We start from the raw sequence: 23,155 nt of genomic DNA on the forward strand, positions 1-23,155 counted from the left end.
GCCGGTGGCGAAAGATCAACATTTTAATTTATTTTAAATTAAGCTTCTTAAACATTTTGAAAACCTTGTTTATTTTACAATACAACTTTAGTTTAGTTATATAATATATAGACTTGTAGAGAGAGACCTTCTAAAAAACATTAAAATGTATGACCAGCACGCGAAACCTTAAATTAGAGTGAATAAATGAAGACTCGGCACACCACTTCTGAAAGGTTGCCGACCCCTGATCTAAACTGTATTGTTAAATCTATTCACCTAAATGTGGGTAACTGCTGATTATGTACTCTATGTATCATATGACTTTAAAAAACAAACTTTGTATTTGTGGATAATCTAAGCGCTATACCCAGACCTACTGACACTCTTTTCTCATCCTATGTATCATATAATTTTTTTAACATTAGCTTTAATAAAAATTTTAAATCTGAATGCAGGGGTAGTGAAATGTTGTTATCTTTATTGTATAAGTAAAGGGCACTAAAAATGTACTTAGCCTGTCCTGACTGAACTCCTGAAATGAACTCCGCTAAACCAGGGGCTCAGATGCAGACCACTGTGAAAGTAATCATGGGTGAGGACAGGTGTCCCTGCTAGGAGGTGTGGGCTCTATCTCAGAGCCCCATGCACAGTTTACCCTGCCCCTCCCCACTGTTCAAAGACAGAGCTAAGTAGGTCTCCATTAGGAGACTTTTCATTTTAAGTGATCATTAGAGCTGGAATCACTTGTTGTGGAACAGCGTTTCTGCCCTACAGTGAAGTTTCTCCACTAGGAGCTGACAATCACCAAGAGCTGAAAACCACATAGAGCTGTGGGGGAACCTCAAGGGACTGACCTACAGAGGTCACAGTAGAGAAGCAGGTGCCAGCAGAAGGTGACTGTGGGCAGCACAGTGGCTGGCAGGGTGGCCAGTGGAGAAGCCAGTAGAATGGCAGCTGGCAGGGCGGCCAGCAGAGCAGAACAGCGGCTGGTGGGGCTTGAGCTGGTTCTGTGTTGTGTTGTATTGTTGAAAAGGAAACCCTAAATATTGGATCTGTCCCTGGTTGCTGTTGACTCCACTTGACAGAAGGGTTACAATAAAATAAGAATTCCTCCCACTAGCTGAGTCTCCTGCCTCAGCTTCGGCTGTGGAAGAACAAGGAGGCAGGAGGAATGAGGAGAGAAGGGAGTGGCCTCTCTCTGTTTGGGAGTGGGGGAGACATTCCAGCTTGCTCTCTTCTCCAGAGGCCGATGTGCATGTTCCCCTTGGGGAAGTAGTTCCTGCCTACACAGGCTCTTGCTCACACATTCTGGGGATTGCACCAGGGCTGGAGGAGCCTGATGCCTGTGTGTGATTCTGGGGGTCTATGGGACAGAGGCACAAGAAGAGGGTGCAGCTCAGCTCTCTGAGGCCTGCTGGGGCTGCCCAACCAGAGCATGTCCTGGGCCAGGGAGGAATGGGATGGGATGCTAGACCCCAGGCATCCATGGAAATACCATTTCTGAGGAAGAGGAGGGCAGGCATAGGACATGAATCTCCAAAGGGGGCCACAGCAAAGAAGTTTGAGAACTTCTGCTGGGGAGCACTTGAGCAGAAATATCCAGCTAAAGTACTAATCCATACTGACGCACACAGCAACAGTTAACAATGGCAAGGACATGTTGGGTTTGTAGTATGCAGCCTGCAATTCCTGGCCTCTGTATGTCTGGAGGAGTGGACTAGTGCTAAGTGTGGGTGGAGGAAGAAGAATAATACTAGTGGTGGACAGGTTGAGCCAAATCCAGGAGCTTCAGCATCAGTCTTCTGGGAAGCTAGTGAAAGGCTTATTTTCCAGTTCACTTTTCAAGGCTTGTCACCACCCTCTGCAAGGCTTGGTGAGGATTCTGTTGTCTGTAAGCCTGATGATACTCTTTTATTCACAGTGGCTGACAGCATTATATTTAGATACCTAAAAATATTGAACTTTGGTGTGGAGTGGCTGTAAACAAGTGCCAGAGAGAGGAGGGAGCAGAGTTTTATTTTTCGCGGCTGTCAAGAGAGAAAAGTCCATTATTTGCAGTTGATAGGGGAAGGGAGAGGGACCTTGTTTGCAGCTGCCTGGGACCGGAAGGAGGGCTTTGTCTTTAGCTGTTTAAGGGGGTGAGCAAAGGGATGCCTTTCCTTCGAGCTCCAGGCATTTTCCAAGGCAGCGTCAGTGGAGTGACCTTTTCCATTTTTCAGATACTCCAGAAATATGATTGTGATAGTTACCCTTCAGACTGCTGCTGCATGGATCAAGAAGCTTCAGATATTTTTTCAAAGAGACAAACACGTTGTTTTTAGCTGGACTCAAAGCTGAAGCCAAAGTTCAGCTAGAATTGATTGGCTTACAGGCTCCAATCCACAAAAGATTTGTGCAGGAAACTACTGAATGCCTAGAAATATATGTTGAGTGACAGAACACTGCCATTGATGTAAGCTTCTGTGGAAATACTTTCTGAACAGATATTTTCTGGTATGATCCTGAATAAATCAATTCACATCACTCACCTTTAAGATTCAAACCAGCATTCCATAATTTCTGAGGGCCATCAAAGATAAAGCTGTACACACCAGCAAGTCTTTCCATTGGTGGTGCTCCTTCTGCCTCAGTATTTATTTTCTCTAGCTGTATTTTATAACATGTTATGTGAATAAAAATTAGACTTATAACACTCCACAAGTTAAAAACTACTGTGGGCATTTACCTTTAATAACAGCAGCATGCTTATTTCTATTACCAGTTTAGTAGAGTATGTTAAACTAGTTTGTCTCCCAGTCTGATTTAAATATTATTCAGTAGTTGTCAGTGAAGAGGCATAATTTTGATTGTTTGTAAGAGGGGTTCTTAACACCGTCTCAGAATGAAAAGGAATAAACGTCCACCTAGAATATTTCAGACACAGGAAGAAATGTCCCTTGTAAGAGCAAAGTTTGTGCCACACAGTCTTTTTTTTAAATATGTTTCTAGTTAAAGATTTTTTAATTGATCACTACACACAGTTGTATTCTGGTTCTACACTGCATGCAGCGTTCAAAGCCTGGCTTTATTGGACCTTACAAGAATAAATATGCAATACATAATTCTTGCTCCTAATTTGAACAATACTTTTGATGTACAGTGAATGACTTTGTGCAGATCCTGGACAGAGCACATAGCCAGAGTAAATAGACTGTGCACTGGAGGAAGGAGGAAGAAAGCAAAGCCTTCTATCCCCCCCATAACATGGAGCAGCAGCAGAGTGCCTCCTCTAAGCTGTGTAGATCCCATAGCCGCTATGTTCTCTTTTATGTGTGGGTGTTTGGCCAGTGGATCCACTGGCCTTGCTTCCAAGGAAATCCTTATCTGACATGCAGAGTCTTTGGATATCCTGCAGGCTCCACAGATCCTCTCCCTCTCCCTTCCCCCTACACAGAGAAACTGCTCTGAATTTATCTGTGTTCAAGGTCTTCCATTCCCACATAGGGTAGGGAGTCAGGATTGGCCCCATAGCAGTTACGTTTATGCTAATTTTGTAGCACTGTATATTACAGTCTTGGTGTTTGTTGGAGTTGGCTGATATGCAGCACAAGTCCCAGCTAGGTGCAGAGAATGAGACAATGACCGACAGCAACAACACAAGGGATTCCTATCACAGTCACTCAGAATTATACAACACAACACAAATAGATCTTTTGCATAATGGCTAAAAAACTATTAATAATGGCCATCTTTAGTAGCGTAGCAACAGCCAAATCCTTCAAAAGAGCAAGTTTTCATTGATAAAGCATTTCATTTGGGCATAATGTGGACTATGAAATAAGTTTTGAAAGGATGCTGATGATTAAGAAGAAATGCAGTGGGCATTTAATAAATGGAGGAACCGCAAGATAATTAACTGGCATGCATAAAGATTCATGCTTTATACCAAAATTTTAATTTTGCACATAAATGTGCCTGATGTAGGCAGCATTTAATCACCTAGCTGACAGGAGTAACTACTTTCATTTAACCTTGACTGAAGATCATGAATTCTAACAGGTTTAATTGGATACATCATTTAACAGAATGAACAGAGCAAATTTTTCTCAATTCATAGGTTCTGATTGACATGCACCAGCAATAAGGCGTTGCACAATTAAAGCTGATCTGTATTCCTGGCCTGGGCAGCAATTGCCATAGTGATGTGACACTGTTTGATCACTGTGGCACTGAAACTATACTGAATTTCCCCTTGTTTTGAAAAGGGCAATGCTTTAAAAAGACAGAGACAAAGAGAGAGATTTTGGCACTTTATTATTATTATTTTTAACATTAAATCACATTGATATGCACAAACTGTAAGGGAAGGGACTTGTCTTGTTATCTGTAACTCAGGGAAAAGAAAAAATAGTATCTATCTTCTTTTATTCATTTAGTACATTATTTGCAGAAAGTCAAAAATGTGGGTAGTCAAATGAAAGGTAACACATCAGGGGCTCTGACTGTCTTGGACTTTTAATTGAATAGGAAATAGTGCTGCATGGCTTTCTAAATTCACCTGCAGTTTGTTGTTCTCTCCTGGCTAGAATTCAACCACAACTTACCCAGTCTGTGTGGACACAGGAAGGGGTGCACATGTCAAAAAGGAGCAGAAAAACGAGGGAAGGGGAAAAGTAGTACCTAAAAGAGAGTTCCATTTTCTTGCATGTAATATTTCATATGATGAAATCTTGAGAAAATTGCTTAGGTAAGTCAATACTGCCCCCAGGCAACTTCCAGTTCCCCAAACAGTTCTTCATAAGCTCACCAGCGGTTCACTGGCTCTGGCAGCAGTCCACAGGTCATATATTTAACCTACATGAACTGGAACTATTTCTTTCTTGGATTAATCACAAACGGGTTTCTTCTCTATCTCCTCACCGTCTGCCTATTTTGTCTCCTTCAGACAGCTGCCTTTTATTAAAAACAAAATTGCCAAAAATTACATTGCTCTCACACTGTGCCTCAGACCAATGACCCAGTTATTCCAGGGGGCATGCTGCTCCTGCTTCTAACCCTGGAAAGTTCAGAGACATTGAACTTCAAAATCATGATTTTAGAGGTCTCTAAAATTCAATTAGCCATATATTTCTACATCTGAGGGATTTACAGTTTGGTTCACTGTACTCAGTGGGCAGAAAGACGCAAAATTATTCCAGTAAAAAAGTTCCAACTCTCCCTAATATTTTTAAAAAGTTTGTTAAATATATAGCATAACCCTCATGGCCATATGCTCAGCCCCTCCAGCAGCACAAAGGGGATGTAATGCTGCCTGAGGTTTCTTCCAGTATATAGGGAATGCCTAGCTTGTATGGGGCTGGTGTCTTGACCTCTCCAGTACAAGAGGTGGAGCCAGAGGGCAATGGGTATTTAGGCACTTAATGCCCATTGATTTAAATGGGAATTAGGTGCCTAAATACCTAAGATGAGCTGGGCCAACATGCCTTGGCAATCCTCCCTGAACCTGAGGCTGCAGTAACGTGCCCCATGCAGGGGACAGGAAGGTAGCAGAAAACCACCTTTACTCCCAGCCTCTTCACTCCTCTGCTGTGATATACCTGGGGATCTGACCCTAAATATGATGGTGTAGTATAAAAGTTATATTGTTCCTCATCTGAACTATAAGTAACGGCCCTTGTTAGGAATGTTTGTGTTGTATAACTCACTAGGTCATGCCAAACTCATGACAATAAAATTTCTGTACCAGCCACATGTGTTTTGTATTATATACATTACCCTCCTATAATGCCACAGAGATTTCAATGTGACCGTTAATGAATGAAGCTTTACAACACCCCGGTGAAGTAGCTAAATATTATTATCATCATCGTCATTTTGCAGAGGGGCAAACCACAGCACAAGTACGATTTGATTTTTCCCATAGTATACAGAGCAAGTGAGTGGCAGAACTGAGGTTGAAATATGGAGCTCTTAAGTCATCTGATTTAACCATCAGCTGCAAAGGACAAAATTATTCTTAAAGTTATAGTTGAAATCTCATACTGGACAATTGCAGTATTTTTAGGATTTAGATCCCAGATCACAGCCAATGGGAGTACGCACATGTTCCAAATTTCACAGCTGTTTAAGTGCTTCACTGGATCTGGGGCCTTGCAGTACATTTAAAATTGCCTTTTTGACTTTCAAAATTCTCTATACGTTTATTAATGCCACATCAACCTATTCACTAGCCAAGTCATTCTGCGTGTCTCTTGGAGTTATTTGTGTTCCTTTGCTGTGATGCTCCTGAGTTGGAACTCAAGTTTTCACTAATGCTCATGACCAACCATCTGTGCTGAACTCTCTCTTCCACTCTGTCCTCTGGGAACAAAAGAGGTTCTGATCCAATGGGCCTACTCACACATACAGTTGAGATTGTGTTTAAGTGCATTGTTGGCTCATGACCCAAGCTGCTTCCTCTTGCCAAATCTTAGGTAGAATGTTCAAAAGCACCCAACTGGGCAGCCACTTTTCAAAAATGACGTAGGGACTTAACAGCCTAAATCCCATTGCCAATTTATTTATTTATTAAGGCCATGGCTACAACTACAAACGTTGATTGACGCAAGTTAAGTTACAGCAGCATACAGCCACTGAAGTTTGTATATAGTTTGTGCATATGCATCTTGGTTGCTTGCATGGATGCTGCAAGTATTCACCAGGAGTGCTTGTCAATGTAAAATGTGGAATACCATGGATAGATACTCCAGTGTGCCAGGTGTTGCCATCTGACACAATGTCTTTTGGGAACTATTCACACTGTGAAATGAATTGCCCAGGGAGCTCTTGGCACTAGGGGGTCAACTGCCCAGTATGCAACTTTCTTCATCTGATAATCTCATCCCATAGTTTTTCGCCTCTTTTTTAATCCATGTAGCACTTTTTAGTGTCCACCATCTCTGACAAAACCATGGCATCCATAGAGCTCGGCAGTATTCTCATGAACATTGCAAACAGGACACGTGATTTTCCTGATTTACAGACCCTTAGGAAGGATGGAGGATATGAGGATGGTTTATTGTGGGTGTGGTGAAAAACAATTTGAAGGTTATCGGTAAAATTCACAAAGCAGCTGCAGATGGAGTGCTGCTTCTGGGCCCAAGAAATGAGCACTGACTGGTGGGATCTCATCATAATGCAGGTTTGGACACCAAGCAGTGGCTGCAGTGCTTCTGGCTGTGAAAGGCAATAGTCCTAGGGCCTGTCAGCTGAGCTCACCCCAGCCCTCCAATGCAGGGACACCAAAATGAGAGCTGCACTGACAGTGGGGACCTGAGTGGCAATTACAGTCTACAGATGTGCAATGTCATGTTGCTTCTGGTCAATGAGAAATCATTTTTGGGGTCACAGTGGGGGACATTGTCATGCAAGCATGTAGGGTCATTAATCAATTCCTGCTATGCTGCTCTTCTGCCTCAACTATGGTCACTATGGCCTGCCAGGAGCATGGTCATTTGCAAGACACAATACAGATTTGGTTCCTATTCCCTGCATACAAGTATAGGGTAATGGCACTGAATTCTGTCACTATTTTTCCACAACTGTGGTGGCTTTAGCTGATATCGCACTTCTGATGATAACAAAGGCACAGAGAACACAGCTGCTCCTGGAGTCTCGAAGCTATCTGGGTCTGTATGCCACTAGCTTGTTTACTGACAGCCAAACTCATTGCATAGTGGTATGGGTAAGTGTCCTACTCTGGAGGAAGAAATAAGGCAGCTATTCCTCGAAACTTTCCAGAGAGGACTGCAAAGAATCTCTATGAAAGTTGCAGCTCGATCTTTCAGGAGGATACAAGGAATGTCCCTATGTACAGTAGAACCTCAGAGTTACAAACACCTGACTAGACAACCACACACCTCATTGGAATTGAACATACGCAGTCAGGCAGCAGAGACCAAAAGAAGCAAATACAGTACAGTGCTGTGTTAAACGTAATCTACTTTAAAAAAAACAGAAAGATTTGACAAGATAAGAAAACTGTTCAGTGCTTGTTTCATCTAAATTAAGGTGGTTAAAAGCAGCATTTTTCTTCTGCATAGTAAAGTTTCAAAGCTGTATTAAGTCAATATTCAGCTGTAAACTTTTGCAAGAACCATAATGTTTTGTTCAGAGTTACAAACATTTCAGAGCAACGACCAGCTTCCATTCCTGAGGTGTTTGTAACTCTGAGGGTCTACTGTATGTACACAGACTGCTCTCCATCCACTTTCCCTTCCCCCTGCCTAACCCAACAGGTGAGTGAAAAGCAGATACATCTGATTGTTGTACTGCTACCTCTTCTCACATGAGTAAAACAAAGAAAAGTTGATACCTATGTCTTCTTAACTTGGGGATGGACTGATCACCATTTTTATATTTAAATATTGTGAGGAAAAATGTATGCTACGCTTACCTGAGATCCCTTCCCCTTCATTGGATGCGTCCGTGTTCAGCTGGTGCCACTGGCTAGACTATGGTGGAATCTTGAAAGATATCTCTACACAGTCTGCGGAAGCAAGCCTCCCAGCCTGGCTCAAGACTTGGGTTAGCAGGGCTCATGTTAGTGCTCTAAAAATAGCTATGTAGGCAACTCCTGAAAGTTATGGCTTGGGCTCTGAAATCCCCCCACTCCCCCACCTCATCCCTAGGCTTCAGAGCCCAAGCTCCAGTCTGAGCCACAACTTCAAAGTGTTGTCTGCACAGGTATTTTTAGACCATTAGTTTGAGTCCCACTACCCCGAAGACCATCAACCTGGGCTGCAAGGCTCATGTCCGTGAGCTGTGTAAACATACCTGAAATGGTCCTGGCTCATGGCATGGCTGGAGCCCCCCACCCACCAGATATCCCTTTCCCTCTTCATAGCAGGAGTCTCTGTCTCAAGCTTCTCCATGGTCTGCGGGGTGCTGATGGAGTCTCCATCAAGTATGACATGCAGCTTCTTGTGAAAATGGCAGGTCTACAGCACAGCACCAGATGTATTGAGCCCCCTTGTCTTACAGTACACCTGCCACAGTTCCTTCGCTTTCACACAGAACTGCTGTTGATCCCTATCTTAGACCTTTGCCTGCATCCCCCACGCAGTCTGTTCGTAGATGTCCATATTTCTATGGCTAGTCTGTAGCGGTCCTGCACAGCCTCTTCTCCCTCCAGGCCCAGGAGGTACAATACTTCCTGTCTACCCCAGGCGGGAATGCGTCTAGTACCTGGAGTTCCGTGGTGGGTTGGGCAGTTGCACACAAAGGAGAGCTGCTTACCATGTCACTATAACTGGGTGCTTGTGCCAGCCAAAGGCAAATTTGAGCCTAGACACACACACTAACAGGTTGACGCAAGGCAACTTACGTCGAGCTAACGTTGTAGTGTATGCTGTTTAGCAAATGTTTACCCCTCATGATTAAACCTGTCTGTTCTCTTTAGCTTCCGAATGGAGCTCTCTACAGAGTGTTTTTGACACCGCCTATAAAGTACGCAATCTTATAAGAAATACATGATATTAAAGCTTGCTAAATTTGAGATACCTTACTGAAAAAAGGGCCATCTTCTTTCCCTCTCATGAGATCAAATCTCTGGTTTCTTTTTTTAATGCTGTTTTGAACAAATAGCAAAAATTACAGGAACTGCCACTTTTTCCTACTGCTTTCCAGCTGTACCCTCTGATGGTGTGAATTGGGAAAGGATGCTAAGAACAGTCATGTTTACATCTTTCTCACAGCGTATAATTTAACTTTCAGAAATATAAAATAAGACAGCAGAAATATTTTTACTTGTTCTTACAATGTCCAAAGTTGTTTCTTACTGTTTTTATTTGAAGGAACTAAACACAAACCTGGCTGCCTTAACAACTGCTTTTCAGAGAGCTACAGCTGAGAAAATCCGCTACCAGGAAGAAGTGAATAGAACTAACAAGACTATTGAGCTGGCCAACAGATTAGTGAAAGGTCTGAAGGTGAGGTCCTACAGGGCAGGCTAATGAAGCAGCCTACAGAAAGCATTTCTTTGTTATACACGACTGATCTGGCAATAACAGAGGCACTTAGCAAAGAACCTGATGAGCTGAAAAAATTATGTCATTATCATTCATTTTTTTCATAATAGAAACATGTTTTTGACCTTTACATTTTCTTATATTTTGCCTCACTGTGGTATATATTAACTGTAAGATTACCTAGTAACTAACACATCCAAGAATATTAAAAGAATGGATCTAGTGAACTGTAGGTATTGACAATAACTATGATTTAATAAGATGCAATGGCTTTATTAGCAACAATTAAACAATGCTAATGATACTGCCCTCGCTTCGGGTACATACAGAATAATACAGTTTGGGCTACTTAGTTAAGTAATATGATAATTCTCTAATTAGCTCTCTGAGATGTGCAGTGGGTGTTACATGAGAGAGAATAAATAATGGCAAACCAATGAATTATCAAAAATCCATATTGTCTGTTGATTCAGGTTGGCTCAGGGGAATCCATATTCACTAATGGATTTTTCATTTCTCATCCAACTAGATTTTTTACCTTATATACTTTTTTTCAGATATTTTATTCCATGTTAAAATTCATTTGAGGAATCTCTTGCTATAATTTACTGGCATTGTAGGTGTTGTGCAACTTGAGCCAGTCGTTTGAAGCTGACTTGGATAACCAAATATGTGGATGGCAAAAATAAAAGATCTGTTTGTTATTACTTAAAATTATATTGCTCAGTCTCTCTGGCAGAACTTAAAATAAAGCACAGCATTTCCAGAATTCATAAAAAGGATTGATTGACTGAAAGAGAATGCAAAAGGCCCACTGTTTCTGTTTAAAGCAAAATCAAATAATTTAAAATGTTAACATCTCAATTGAATTGAAAGTATAGTGTATTTTTAGTGAGAAACTAATGCTTCTAAAACTAAACCACATACATAATACAGAATAATAAAGGCTCTAATACAGCAGACCTTTCAAAATTATTGCAATAAATGGTTATTCTGGAGCATCAGATATTATTTTCTTCTGCCTAATGTATCATATTGGTTGGTTCCACCATGACCCCTTGCTGTGGTTGACAAGCACTGGAATAGCAACAGAGTGATGAAAAGGGGAGGCGTATAATGAAAAATAATCTAAAGGAGGAGACAAAGATGAAAGGAAAGAAAAGTTGAGTCGTTCACTAGATGAAGACGACAGTCAGGTGAATTTTAATGTCAAGTCCTTCACCAGGCACCTCTCAAAGCAACGGTTCAGTGAAGAGACTGGATAGCTCAAGGGATTGGTGGTGAGATACTGAGTCTATCGCCTGTACATAATTGTATCAAATTTGACCAAGGTCAGTAATGACCCAAAGCTCTTACCATTGGATGGTTGTTGCAAGGCCTGTATTAAGTGAATACTCTTAGACCGTATCCCTAGTGAACAAGAGGACTGATTTGTTTTCATCTTAATTTTTTCTGAGAACATATTATTTCATTAGCTTTATGCCAAAGTCCTTGTGGCAGTGATCGTTGCACATTGCACTGGCAAATACTGGAAAGATAATCTTTCCCCAAATTCCCTTTGATCAAGTGCTGCATAAGTGGATCTTTCTACTGCCTTAATATGTATATTAATTTTTTTAGACTAAATGGAATTTCGTCCTGAAAATCATCAGTATACTAACAAATAACCAGTGCTTGTGTATTCTCTTCTGATTCCTGGGGGGAAAGTACTGAATGCACAGTCTTGGAAGCTGAAGTTGTCTAGCCACAGGAAAAAAAAACAAGGGATCAATTATGGACCAGTTAAAGTCAATAGCAAATCTCCTATTGACTCTAGTGGATGCAAGATCAAGTCCTGAAACAGGCAATGGCAGTGTAAGTTTTCCCTGCCACTCCACCAGTGTCCCTCAGCCCTGACACAAAAGGGCCTGAGAAGTTAGTTCTGTCTCTGTATCCATTCCATCTTTGGCCTCTGATTGGTGCCAATAATGCTTTGGTCATCTGCTTGCTAATCACAGAACTGAGGCCACCAACTCGTTTCATATGAATCACCAAACAGCCATTTTCAACAACTTTTCCACCACTAATGCCCTGAGTTGATTTTTCACAAGGCATTTGGATATCACAGATATTACCAGTCCCCAAAGCCAACATGAGTCAAGATGAAGCTTTAACCCTTCTCTAGAAATTCCTGCATCTATGAAGCATAGCTATCCCTTTACTATTATGCTGTTGATTGGATCTTGTCCCCCCCACTGCAAAAAACAACCTTCAGTAGATCAACATAACGCTGAACACAGGATATTTTGTGCAACATAATTGTATGAGGCTTGCTATGTGCAAACTCCAAACTATTTGTCATTTCTAACGTGTGAGTAACCCCACATGTTCCCAGAGTAATAACAACTTCCTTTTAGCAGTTTGTTTGTAAACAATTAGTTAACAAGGATCTTAAATCCTTGTATTTTAATCTGAAGATGTGAGACAGGTTCAGTCAGTCCCTCAGGATTGTGAACAAGAGCAAACTCTGTGTGGAGATATGCTCCTACCTGCAACTTTTATTTCTTATGCTGGTTCATTTGCAAAGAGATACCACCATGAGCTAGTTCAAAACCTGTGGCTGTCTTACTTGACGAACTAGAGGGTAATTCAAGACTTGCACACACCTTCTTAATTGAAGTGCTTATAGTGTTTATTTTTTAAAAAGCACAATTAATCAGAAAAATCCAACATCTGCTGTATTTCCTTTTTTGACCTGTTGACTCACCATGTAGCTTAAATGTATTTTCTGCAAATATCTCATTGTATAGGACAGTATATTTGGAAATTATAAATCAGCAAAGTGCACTCCTGAACAAGAGCAACTTATGCCACTGGCTAGTGCTTACTGTTGTTTGAAACATATTCACTAGGTGATGAGGGCTAGCCATTCAGACTAACCCGAAGACTTTGGGGAAGTGGTTTTCAACCCAGGGCAAATGCCAGGCCCAGCCAGTATTCTGCTGAGTGCTGTGGCGAGAAGCTTACCTGCTGCTTGTATGAGGGGACAGGCTGTTAATACTCTATTTTTTCCCCTCCACTGTGCACCAATGGCGCACAGAGCAAGATTTAGTGTTCTGTTGTAACACTGGCTTTGTGGTGAAAGCAATAGTTAAGGTTGCATTGAGACTTCCATCTGAACATGCTGTTGTCTCATGTTCATAACTTTCCTTCAGAGGAAAATTTCCTTTACATCTGAAATTTTTCATGCTTGGTTTCAGCTGAGATGTGATTTTTTTTTTTTGCAAGCCTGAGTAAAATCCATTCACTGGTATTGAGTTATGCAAGGATGGGGAAAAAAGATATTTTTTCTATTGTAAAAAAGACTTTTTTGAACATTTCTGACTCACAAAAAGCTGAATGTTACAAGCTGAAACTTTCCAGGTGGCTAGTTTTGACTGAGGGCCAGTCTCCAAGCTAATTACAAAGAAAGAGAAAGAAAGAAAAAGTTACATATGGTGTTTTATATGATTAACTAATTTGTTTGAGATGTTTCTATTATGAATCACTTAGCATAAATTTAAAGTAATAATCTTATTTCAGATATTATAAAATATTATAATTACATAATATCAGTGTTTTGTGCTGCGATTTCACTGTGGAGTTCCACATAGTAGCTTTTGTCTATGAAAACATGGAAGCTCACAGTGAAAGCAGCATGGTAATTAGTGTTTTGTGAATCATGTGCTTTGACCAGAGAGTGCTAGGCACAGCTCAAGAGGAGCATGCAAAGTTGGCCTTAGACTGCTTTTATCCTCTCCTGAGCCTGGGGCTGTCTGGATGCCAGGCTGGCCTCAGTAAATTAGAGCAGTCTGGGGGCTACTCTAAATTATTATGCAGGCTCCCAAGAACACCAAGGGACCATCCTAGCAACTAAAGACTTTCAGTATATAAACATTCCTCTATTTCCCCAGATATTCTCTTTGCAACAATGGGTGGAATAGCAGGTGCCAAAGGAACACTAAAGTAGCTCTATGGTAAAGGTAGTCAACAGCCAGCCTGTGGACCAAATCTGGACCTCCAGACACTTTTGAACAGACCACAAAATCTTTTTATTCTCTTATTCTTAATTTTATTTTTGCATTATTTTCCCTGGAGTCTGGACCTTGACCAAGAAATTTAGACCTTGACAAAAAATAATTGATTACGTCTCTTCTATGGGCTGGTTAAGCCAGTGTTCGATCAACTTTGTGCTAATACAGGGCAAAATTTAGGCCTGAATCCCTTTTTTCTTAAAAACGTGGAAATAAAATATACACATTTATATTAATGTAATAATGTTAAGGCCATAATTCTAAACACTCTACAGTCAGGATGTACAAAAAGCAGAGGTCTTCATGGTAACTTGCCCACATGGCATGTGTAGAGCTAAATTCTGCTCTGTTATACCACCCTAAGTCTGGAGTAACTGAGTTGAAGACAAAGAGGTTCTTATAGCTACGAGACAGTGTAGCTGAGCGTGGAAATTGGACCATCGGGTCCTGATTATACTGCTAGAGGTTTAATATACAGTGATCACTCTTCTGTTCTTGTATGTATAACTCTAAAATACTTCAATGAATGTTGCACAGACAGTCAAATTGTTTTCCGCATGTGCAGCACTGGAGAGCTGAGATCAGTATGATCATCTTAATTTGTGTATTCCCTGTCTTTTGGTTGTTTAAAATTATAACCCAATTTCTTACATTCATGTGTTGATTAGTAAAAAGTTAAGAAGCTTGATGCATTTTTTTTCTGTTGATGCAGTTTGTTCTTTACATGCATTACAAATATGTGTGAAAAGATATTGTGACACACAAGCCATTGAAACTAGCAATTTAAAAGTTAACCTTTATTACTTTAGGTCTCCATTCCAATGATGGAAGGTCTTGATCCAATCTCCATGCTGACGGATGATGCAACAATTGCTAAATGGAACAATGAAGGCTTGCCTAGTGATACATGTCCACACAAAATGCCACTATTCTTACAGACGATGAACATTGGCCTCTATTGATTGACCCCCCGCTTCAGAGGGATCAAATGGATAAAAAGCAGATATGGCTTAGATTTGAAAGTCATCCATTTGAGTCAGGCAGGATAAAAGCTAGTTGGCAGCTACCAGAATTAGTAGGAATAGGAACATTTATTTGTTGAGCTACTGAAAAGGTGCGGGGACTAATTTTATCATGAACTGTTTTCTATATATCCCAGGAAGCATTAAAAACTCTAATAAACTGTTTTCTTACTGTAAGCTTAGCAAAGTATCCAGTGAAATAATTAACTGAGTTGTCTGCTAACATCTTCAGCACTGTGTCCATGTCTCCCCCAATCATTTTTTTACAGGTTATACAGCAGGTAGTTGTTGCCAGGGCCGGTGCAAGGATGGTTTGCGCCCTAGGTGCCACAAGCCTGGGAGGCAAAAGAAGTGAAGCAGCTCACCCCTGCCCGGTCTCCTCCCTGAGCACTCCATGGCTGCTTCACTTCCCCAGGCTTGCGGCGCCAATCAGCTTAGGCACCGCAAGCCTGGAAGGTGGGAGAAGTGAAGCAGCTTGGGGAGGAGGCGGGGCAGGAGTGAGCTGGGGCGGGGAGTTCCCCTGCATGCCGCCCCCCACCACTTGCTGCAGGCGGCCCTCCCCAACCTCCCCTACCCCAGCTTCCTCTGCCAAAATGCCAGTGGCTACTGGGGCAGCCGAAGATCCGGCTGCCGCGGTTGCTGCCTGAAGAAAATGGCACCCCCCCCAAATCCGAGTGCCCTAGGCGACCGCCTAGGTCACCTAAATGGTTTCACTGTCCCTGGTTGTTGTTGGCGATCCTGTTTTGATAGAGAACTTGGATGCAACCAATGAACTTGTACCTGACCCACTACTTGGAAGGCATATGCTAAAGAAAGGAAGGTAAATCAGTTTGCTATCAGCCATCTCTCCACTTACGTTTATCTATATTTAATGTATCTTTTCATCAAAGTTCTCCAGCACCTCTGTGATTGAGTGTGCTACCATCTGGGTACTGCATGGCATCTGAATGATCGGGCCCAGCTGCATCTTCCAGCTGCTTAACCCTTCTGTGTATATAGGTATATAAAATCATGCGTGATGTGGAGAAAGTGAATAACGAAAAGTTATTTACTTGTTCCCATAATATAAGAACTAGGGGCCACCAAATGAAATTAATGGGCAGCAGGTTTAAAACAAATAAAAGGAAGTTCTTCTTCACACAGCGTACAATCAACCTGTGGAACTCCTTGCCTGAGCAGGTTATGAAGGCTAGGACTATAAGAGGGTTTAAAAGAGAACTAGATAAATGCATGGAGGTTAAGTTCATTAATGGCTATTAGCCAGGATGGGTCAGGAATGGTGTCCCTAGCCTCTGTTTGTCAGAGAGGGTGGAGTTGAATGGCAGGAGAGAGATCACTTGATCATTACCTGTTAGGTTCACTCCCTCTGGGGCACCTGGCATTGGTCACTGTCAGCAGACAGGATCCTGGGCTGGATGGACCTTTGGTCTGACCTAGTATGGCTGTTCTTATGTTCTTATGTGTGCCTTTACACCCATGCACACGACAGGGGAAAACTAAAGTTTGGGCCAAGGTTCTATCTGCACAATCCTGGCTGTACTACCTGGGGACCTTGTGAGACCCAGATGAGTAGTGTTCCCCAGCACACAAATATGGAATCCTCCTCACTTCCCTTCTGTAGCACTGGAGGGGGTTTGCCAACATATGTACTGCCATACAGGGATCAAAAATAAGCAACATTTAGCAATGCTCTTGTCTCCTCTCCTCAAAAGGAGGAGTGGCTGGAAGGGAGCCATACCCTCCACTTCATTAACTTGATTTCTTTATTTCACTATTTTGACATAGGGAGCTGTATCTCCCTCATTCAAGTTGTGTACCCTCCTCTCTGAGATAGAGACAGGCTAATATGAGTGGGTTCCTCAGCTATTCACTCCCCTTTTATCTAGTGCCATTTCCCACTCCTCACCATTACAATCCTGAACCCTGTCCTTCCCTCTAGTTTAGCTTCACCTACAGCCCTTTGTGCAACTACCAGGGATTCTCCCTTCCATCCCATGGCCCTGCCAGAGACTGAGAATATCCCATCTCATGGTCATTGCCTCTATTGCCCAAGATTGTTTCTGACTATCGGGATCATGCATGCTAGCTTGTTACGTTACCCGCCTTGTCTAATCTCTTTAAAACACATAAGCCTGGGAAAGTTGCCATAATGCAGCTCTTACCTACAATTTGGGCAAGAGCGAACTCTATTAATGGAATAGCATAGAATTTCTTCAGTTCTTTTTCTCTACTCTTTAATCATACTGGGAGAAAGTAGTTAGTGAGCCACAGTAATGAATTCCTGACTCTTGAAATTTAGTTCTAATTACAGCAGCTGTGAGATCCCTAATCAAACAGGTCTAACTGAGGACCAAAGCGGAATCATCACAATCCTCACATTCCTGTCCTGATCCTTTCACCTTTTTTCTCTTGTTATCTTAATTTCCCCACCTAACTTTAAATTTTACTTCTAAGTTTGTCTACGTATTGAGAACAGCCTTCCTAAGGGCTAGTCTACACTGGCAACACTAAAGCATTACTGCGCCAGCACTTTAGCATGGCTTGTGTGGTCATGGCAGAGTGCTCCCAGCGCTCTAAAAAAAAAAAAAACCACCTGCACAAGCAGCGTAGCTACCGGTGCTGGTGCACTGTCTACACTGGCGCTTTACAGCACTGAAACTTGCTGCGCTCAGGGGGTTGTATTTTCATGACACCCTCCACAGCTCAACTACATGCAGACTCCTCTTATGCTGTCTACTGATACACTGGTGTGCACCAGCTCAGAGTGGAAAGGCAGCTTGAATTTGTCACTCCCTTGGGAGGCATTTGATTCAAGACAGGATTTCCGGGTATGTTGAGACTCACAAAGTTACTGCTACTAATTATGTTTTGGTTGCAATTCTGAATGTGAAATACTTTTGAAATGCACAGTTTCTGTTCCAATACACACTACAAGTCTCTTTTGGACTTGAATAACTGAGCCAGGCATCCTGTTCACTTTTCAGTCAAGCTACTTTCCTCTCACTTACATTTTATTTCTTCAGAAGCACAATTATTTCCTACTGCCATTTTCCTTTCCTTCATCTCCACTCTCACCCCCCCACTCCTCAGCCCTCCCACGCAGGTATATAAGAGTAGGGGATGAGGAATGTAAGTTTCACCCTAAATTCTGGCTGATCCTCCACACACACACACACAGTTTGCAATTCTCCATTACAAACCAGAAAGCCAGGCCCAGAACACTTCAATCAATTTCACTGTTACTCAAGCTGGTTTAGAAGATCAGTTGTTGGCACTCGTTGTCAATTTGGGAAGACCAGACTTAGAACTCTTCAAAGTATATGTGAGTGTGTTACTGTAACATTTGTCATGTTAGTTATTGTGATTCAGAATGACACTTCCACCTGCTGGAGGAACCAGCACAACAAACTTTTTCACTTTCATCAATAGTTTCGTACTTGTCATACTAATATATATAGCCTAGCAGGCATTCAGGTGAACTTTTGTTCATTGTGCTCAGTGGGCCAGATTGTAATCTCTCATACACTGCACTGAATCAGTTCAATCTCTTTATGGATGTTAGATAGATGGACCTTGAGCCAAAGTCATGGACTTGAATATTCGCAAATGTTGGTGGGATTCAAAATCCAGATGTGAACCCATCTTTGAATTCAAATTGGCCATAACAAAACCCAGACTCAAATGCCCCCAGTCCTGGGGTGTCTGAAATGCAAGGGAAATGCTAGCCTCTGCTGGTGGTGAAACCTGTGCCAGCCCTCTATGCTGTGAGCACCACTGCAAGCCACCTGCAGCTTGTGCTGCTCTATGGGGAGCAACAGGAGCTGGCTGGCATAGCAATCTGGGTGGGACTGGGCTGGAAGAGGGTGTGCCTAAGGTAAGATGCATTGTCTCTTCATTGGCACATCTATACTGGGGAGAAAAAAAAAAGACCCATGGCAACGAGTCTCAGAGCCCAGGTAAAATGACTTAGGCTTGCGCTATGGGGATAAAAATAACAGTGTAGATGTCTGGGCTTGGGCTTGGGCTGGAGCCTGGGCTGTGAAACCCAACAAGGGGGGGTGGGTCTCAGAGCCCAGGCTCCAGTCCAAGTGCAAATGGCTATTCTATTTTTATCATTACAGTGCAAGCCTGGGCTCTGAGACTCTCTGATGTGAGTTTGGGTTTTTTACCTATTGTGAAGAGTTAAAATGTTCAGAAGTGTCTAAGTATTTAATTTAGGAGCATAATGGATTTTTCAATAGGATTTGGGGTTTTAGGCATTTAGGAAACTAAGTTCCACTGACTTTAAATAAGTCTTAGGTCCTAAGTGTCCAAGTCACTTTTGAGAATGGAACTTTAGCTTCTAAGCGACTTGGGCTCTATTGAAAATATTACCCTAAAGCTTCCCTCCCCATGGTGTGGACGCACACCAAGTCTGAATGTTGCCAATTGAGCACTGTAGTGGCAACACTATAGTTATGTTTGAGATGGATATGCCATGTATAAGCTCATCTTGGAATGCTCCTTTTGGACTGAAATATCTTCTGCTTGGTAGCATCAAAAAGATTTATTTGAGTGTGGAACAAATACACATTTTATACTTGTAAAAATTGTGGCATCTTTTTTTTTTACTTTAGAATAACTGATGATACCTGTGTTAGTACTTTGGAGTTGGCATGCACAGAATCCTCACTGAGGATAACTGAGAAATAATGGAGAAAGGGATAAAGGGATAAAGCAATGCATTGAATAGATCTTGTTAACTGGGCCATGAAAAATGCCAAGGAAGAACCTATGAGCAGAGCCTACACAACTCCTTCCCCAGCAGCTTCTCCTCAACCTCTCTACAAGAGTGGGATTCTATTGGCTGGGGTTGGAGATATCAGTCATCAGAAGCCTGGGGAACTGCCTGTAGACAGCATAATCCTTTCAGAACCCCACAGATTTGCCACAGATAAGTGCTGAGAAGTTCATGCTCCTGATCTATGGCTTGTACTCATTGCAAAGTTGCAACTGGAGACCAGGGACCAATGCCAGCAAGGTCACTAAGCTGCTTCTGCAGCTGTTGGTGGGGTAGGCATGCCACATGAATTCCCTCAGACTGACATTGGGGCCATGATTCTTTGCAAAGCGTCAAGGATCTGTACACTTAAGGCACATGCCAGGCTAGGTCTGCTCTGCTACTACCAGTATGAACCAAGGGAATAATGCCTCAGGTTTTCCATGGCTTTGAAGCTATTAATGTTGTATATGACTTCTTCCTGCTTCTGCATGTTTTTGCCTAAAAGAGGATGACATGACTGGTGTGTGGTGTACACAGAAATAATTGTAAGATATGGTCAGACATAAATCTGGATGTTCAACTCAGATTTATTAGGATGGAATCTATAGCCAGTAATTAGCTAATTTTTCTGATTTAAATTTGTTTAATAATAATCAGAAAAAAGGTCACAATTTATACATTTTCTTCCTTTTAATGTTAATCCAAAACTTAATTACTAAAATCTAGGTTTATAATGAAGGTTTAGGTGATCAGTTTGTTTGAAGCAAAGAGATGCAATATTTCCTATATTAACATTATTTGATTTATAGATTTGCAAACTAGCCATCTTCATTTCAGTCTGAACTCACAAAGCAGCAAAATTATTTTAAAATTGAGTTGAAAATGCTTGAAGATGAATTACTGGCACGCCTTTCAGCTGCCAAGAGTAATTTCTTTGGGGATATACTTCTGGTTGAAAAGCTGGAAACAACACAGAGCAGCAGAAATAGAACTAAAGGTAAAATATGAAAAGAATCAGATCAGGAACAATAATGATCATTTTGATAAGATGAAAATGGCTCTTTTTGATCAAAACCAGATGTTTTGCTTTCATAATTATACTTATTGCAGCACCTCTATTTTCAACATATTAATCTGTGAGGATCTCAGTGTGTTTGAGATTCTTTTTAATAACTCTTTTCCTTGGGTAACAGCTTTGGTTACATACATAGGTGAAACTGCACGTGTATGTTGTGTAGTAGAATCTCTCTGTAATTTGTACCCTGATAATTCTAAAATGTTTTAATCACAATGAAATCCTTTTATAAATTCAAAAGAAAAGCTGCAAGAAGAAGAGAATTAGACTGATGTTTTACATTTCACATGACTGTTAACTGAAAATTAGCTTTTCTTTGACACATCTCTTTTCATAGTTTCTTATGAGCCAAATGCTTACTGATATTTTTCTATGTTGTTTGGTTTAGAATTTTGTTAAGATTGCACTGTACTGAGTTATTGGTTGTTTGACATTGCTCAACCATAAAACTAAGGGCCCAAATTTTTAAAGGTATTTAGGCACCAATACAGATAGGCACATAGTGGATTTTTCAAAAAGCACCTAGGCACCTAACTCCCAAGGGCCTGAGGAGATTAGATAAAACAACCGGAGGGAACAGTGCAAGAATTACTCCATTGAAACGCAGGCAGACAGATTCAATCAATTGAGCTGTTTTCTCTGGCTCTAAGTAGTCAGAACTGACTGTGAAAACATATGTCCAGTATGGAAAATCCTTTCAGTGGATGCATAATGAACCGCATACAAACTGAGGAACTCAAGAAGGTAACAGGAAAGTGATGAATGCAATATGCATTTTGGAGCTCTATATTAATTTCTGCTACGCTGATGCACATCATTGCATCTCTTGTGCAAACAGTGCTAAGTATGCTAACCAAGAAGCTAATGTTAGAAATCATTGCATTTTAAAGTCAGGGTTCATATGCAGTTTAGAGAGAAATATTACATTCATAAGTAAAAAATGTCATGTGATATCAGTAATAAATACGTGGCACTTATATCTCCTTTTATCTGCAAAGTGCTTTACAAACTAATTAATTCATCCTCAGTTCATCCTTGTTAGGTAGAAAAATATATAGTTCACTCGTTTCACAGATAGGGAAACTGAGGTGATGATTAAATGACTTGACCAAAAAATCTGAGGATGTCAACATTCAAGCCAGCTCAGAATACAGAGATGCTATTATCCCAACCCTTCCACAACTCAGAATAGAGAACATCAACAAACAACTACAGAAATGTCTCAGAACATTAATCATGTGACAGTGTCTTTTTAAAAGGAAGACGCTTACTTCTGAAGGTCTTCCTTAGGTGGAGAGGATTCAGTAAGTGCTGTGAGACTAGATGGAGCTGAAAGCTGTGAACCCTGCTGGGCTACTCTTCCATCAGGCTTGTCTGAGTCCTGAAGTCAGAGGGAAGAATGAGAGAATGTAGCTATGGCTGATTACCCTGTGTGTATGCATCCTGCCTGGACTCTCCTTAGGGAACTGTGAGTAAGATGTTCCCAGGGACCCAGTAAATAGCGAATCTGCACGTTAGCAGCAGGCTTGTATTCATCTTACTGTGGGGGTCATCTTCACTCATCTCCTAGATAACTTTAAACTAAGATAAATCATTGCCAAAGTTTCCCGTATAAAAATCCTCAGGAAACAGTTTATATTGATGAAACAGCAGTAGATAGCAAACATTCAATTAAAAGCCTCTTTCAAAAGAAGCCATCAAATAAACTAAAGCATCAGAACTCTTTATAAACAGGTTGTTGGGATAGACTGGAGTTTAAAAGAACCTTTTAGAACGTTTGCTTTTTAAAATGGTTGAGTGTGAATCCTAAGGAAGAGCCTTTAGCTGGGACTTGTAAAGGAACCAGGGAATGGGTTTCCTCTTATTCTGCAAAAATTCACATTTGGGAGCCTGATTGTCCATTTCAATGTGCCCTCATTTACAGCAGTGCAAAGTTGGAATGATAACATTTCTACCATTTACTTTTCACTGGTGTAAATGACTATGCAAGGTGCAAGGAAATAGAAACTTGGGTCCTTGTTCCCTAGTTTCTGCAGACTAGCAGTGCCTCTTATAAAATGTGATCAGCTCTTCCTGGAATGAGGTTAGCTATTTCAGATAGGCAGTGATGTCTTCCGCCTGTTATTCTTTTGGTAGCTTCATGCCTCTCCTGGAAAGAGAGAATTACAGAGTGGCTATTAATGCAAAAAGGGCCAAATCCTGAAATCCATAGTCATTTTTTACCATGACATTATTCAAACCACTGAGGGCTGAGTTAAAAATGATGAAGGACTTGA

General features: G+C 41.3%; 1 protein-coding gene and 1 pseudogene across 1 annotated transcript in view; one reads left to right on the forward strand and one right to left on the reverse strand.

Annotated features, from left to right (window-relative positions):
- Positions 1-23,155, reverse strand: part of MAP3K20 (mitogen-activated protein kinase kinase kinase 20) — a 564,831-nt gene that overhangs the window by 329,005 nt on the left and 212,671 nt on the right. The gene's annotated exons all lie outside the window — the stretch shown is intronic.
- LOC127030193 (dynein axonemal heavy chain 11-like) overlaps positions 1-23,155 on the forward strand; it is a 243,483-nt pseudogene that overhangs the window by 208,945 nt on the left and 11,383 nt on the right.

This window comes from Gopherus flavomarginatus, chromosome 10 (genome assembly GCF_025201925.1).
Source record: "Gopherus flavomarginatus isolate rGopFla2 chromosome 10, rGopFla2.mat.asm, whole genome shotgun sequence".
NCBI lineage: Eukaryota > Metazoa > Chordata > Testudines > Testudinidae > Gopherus > Gopherus flavomarginatus.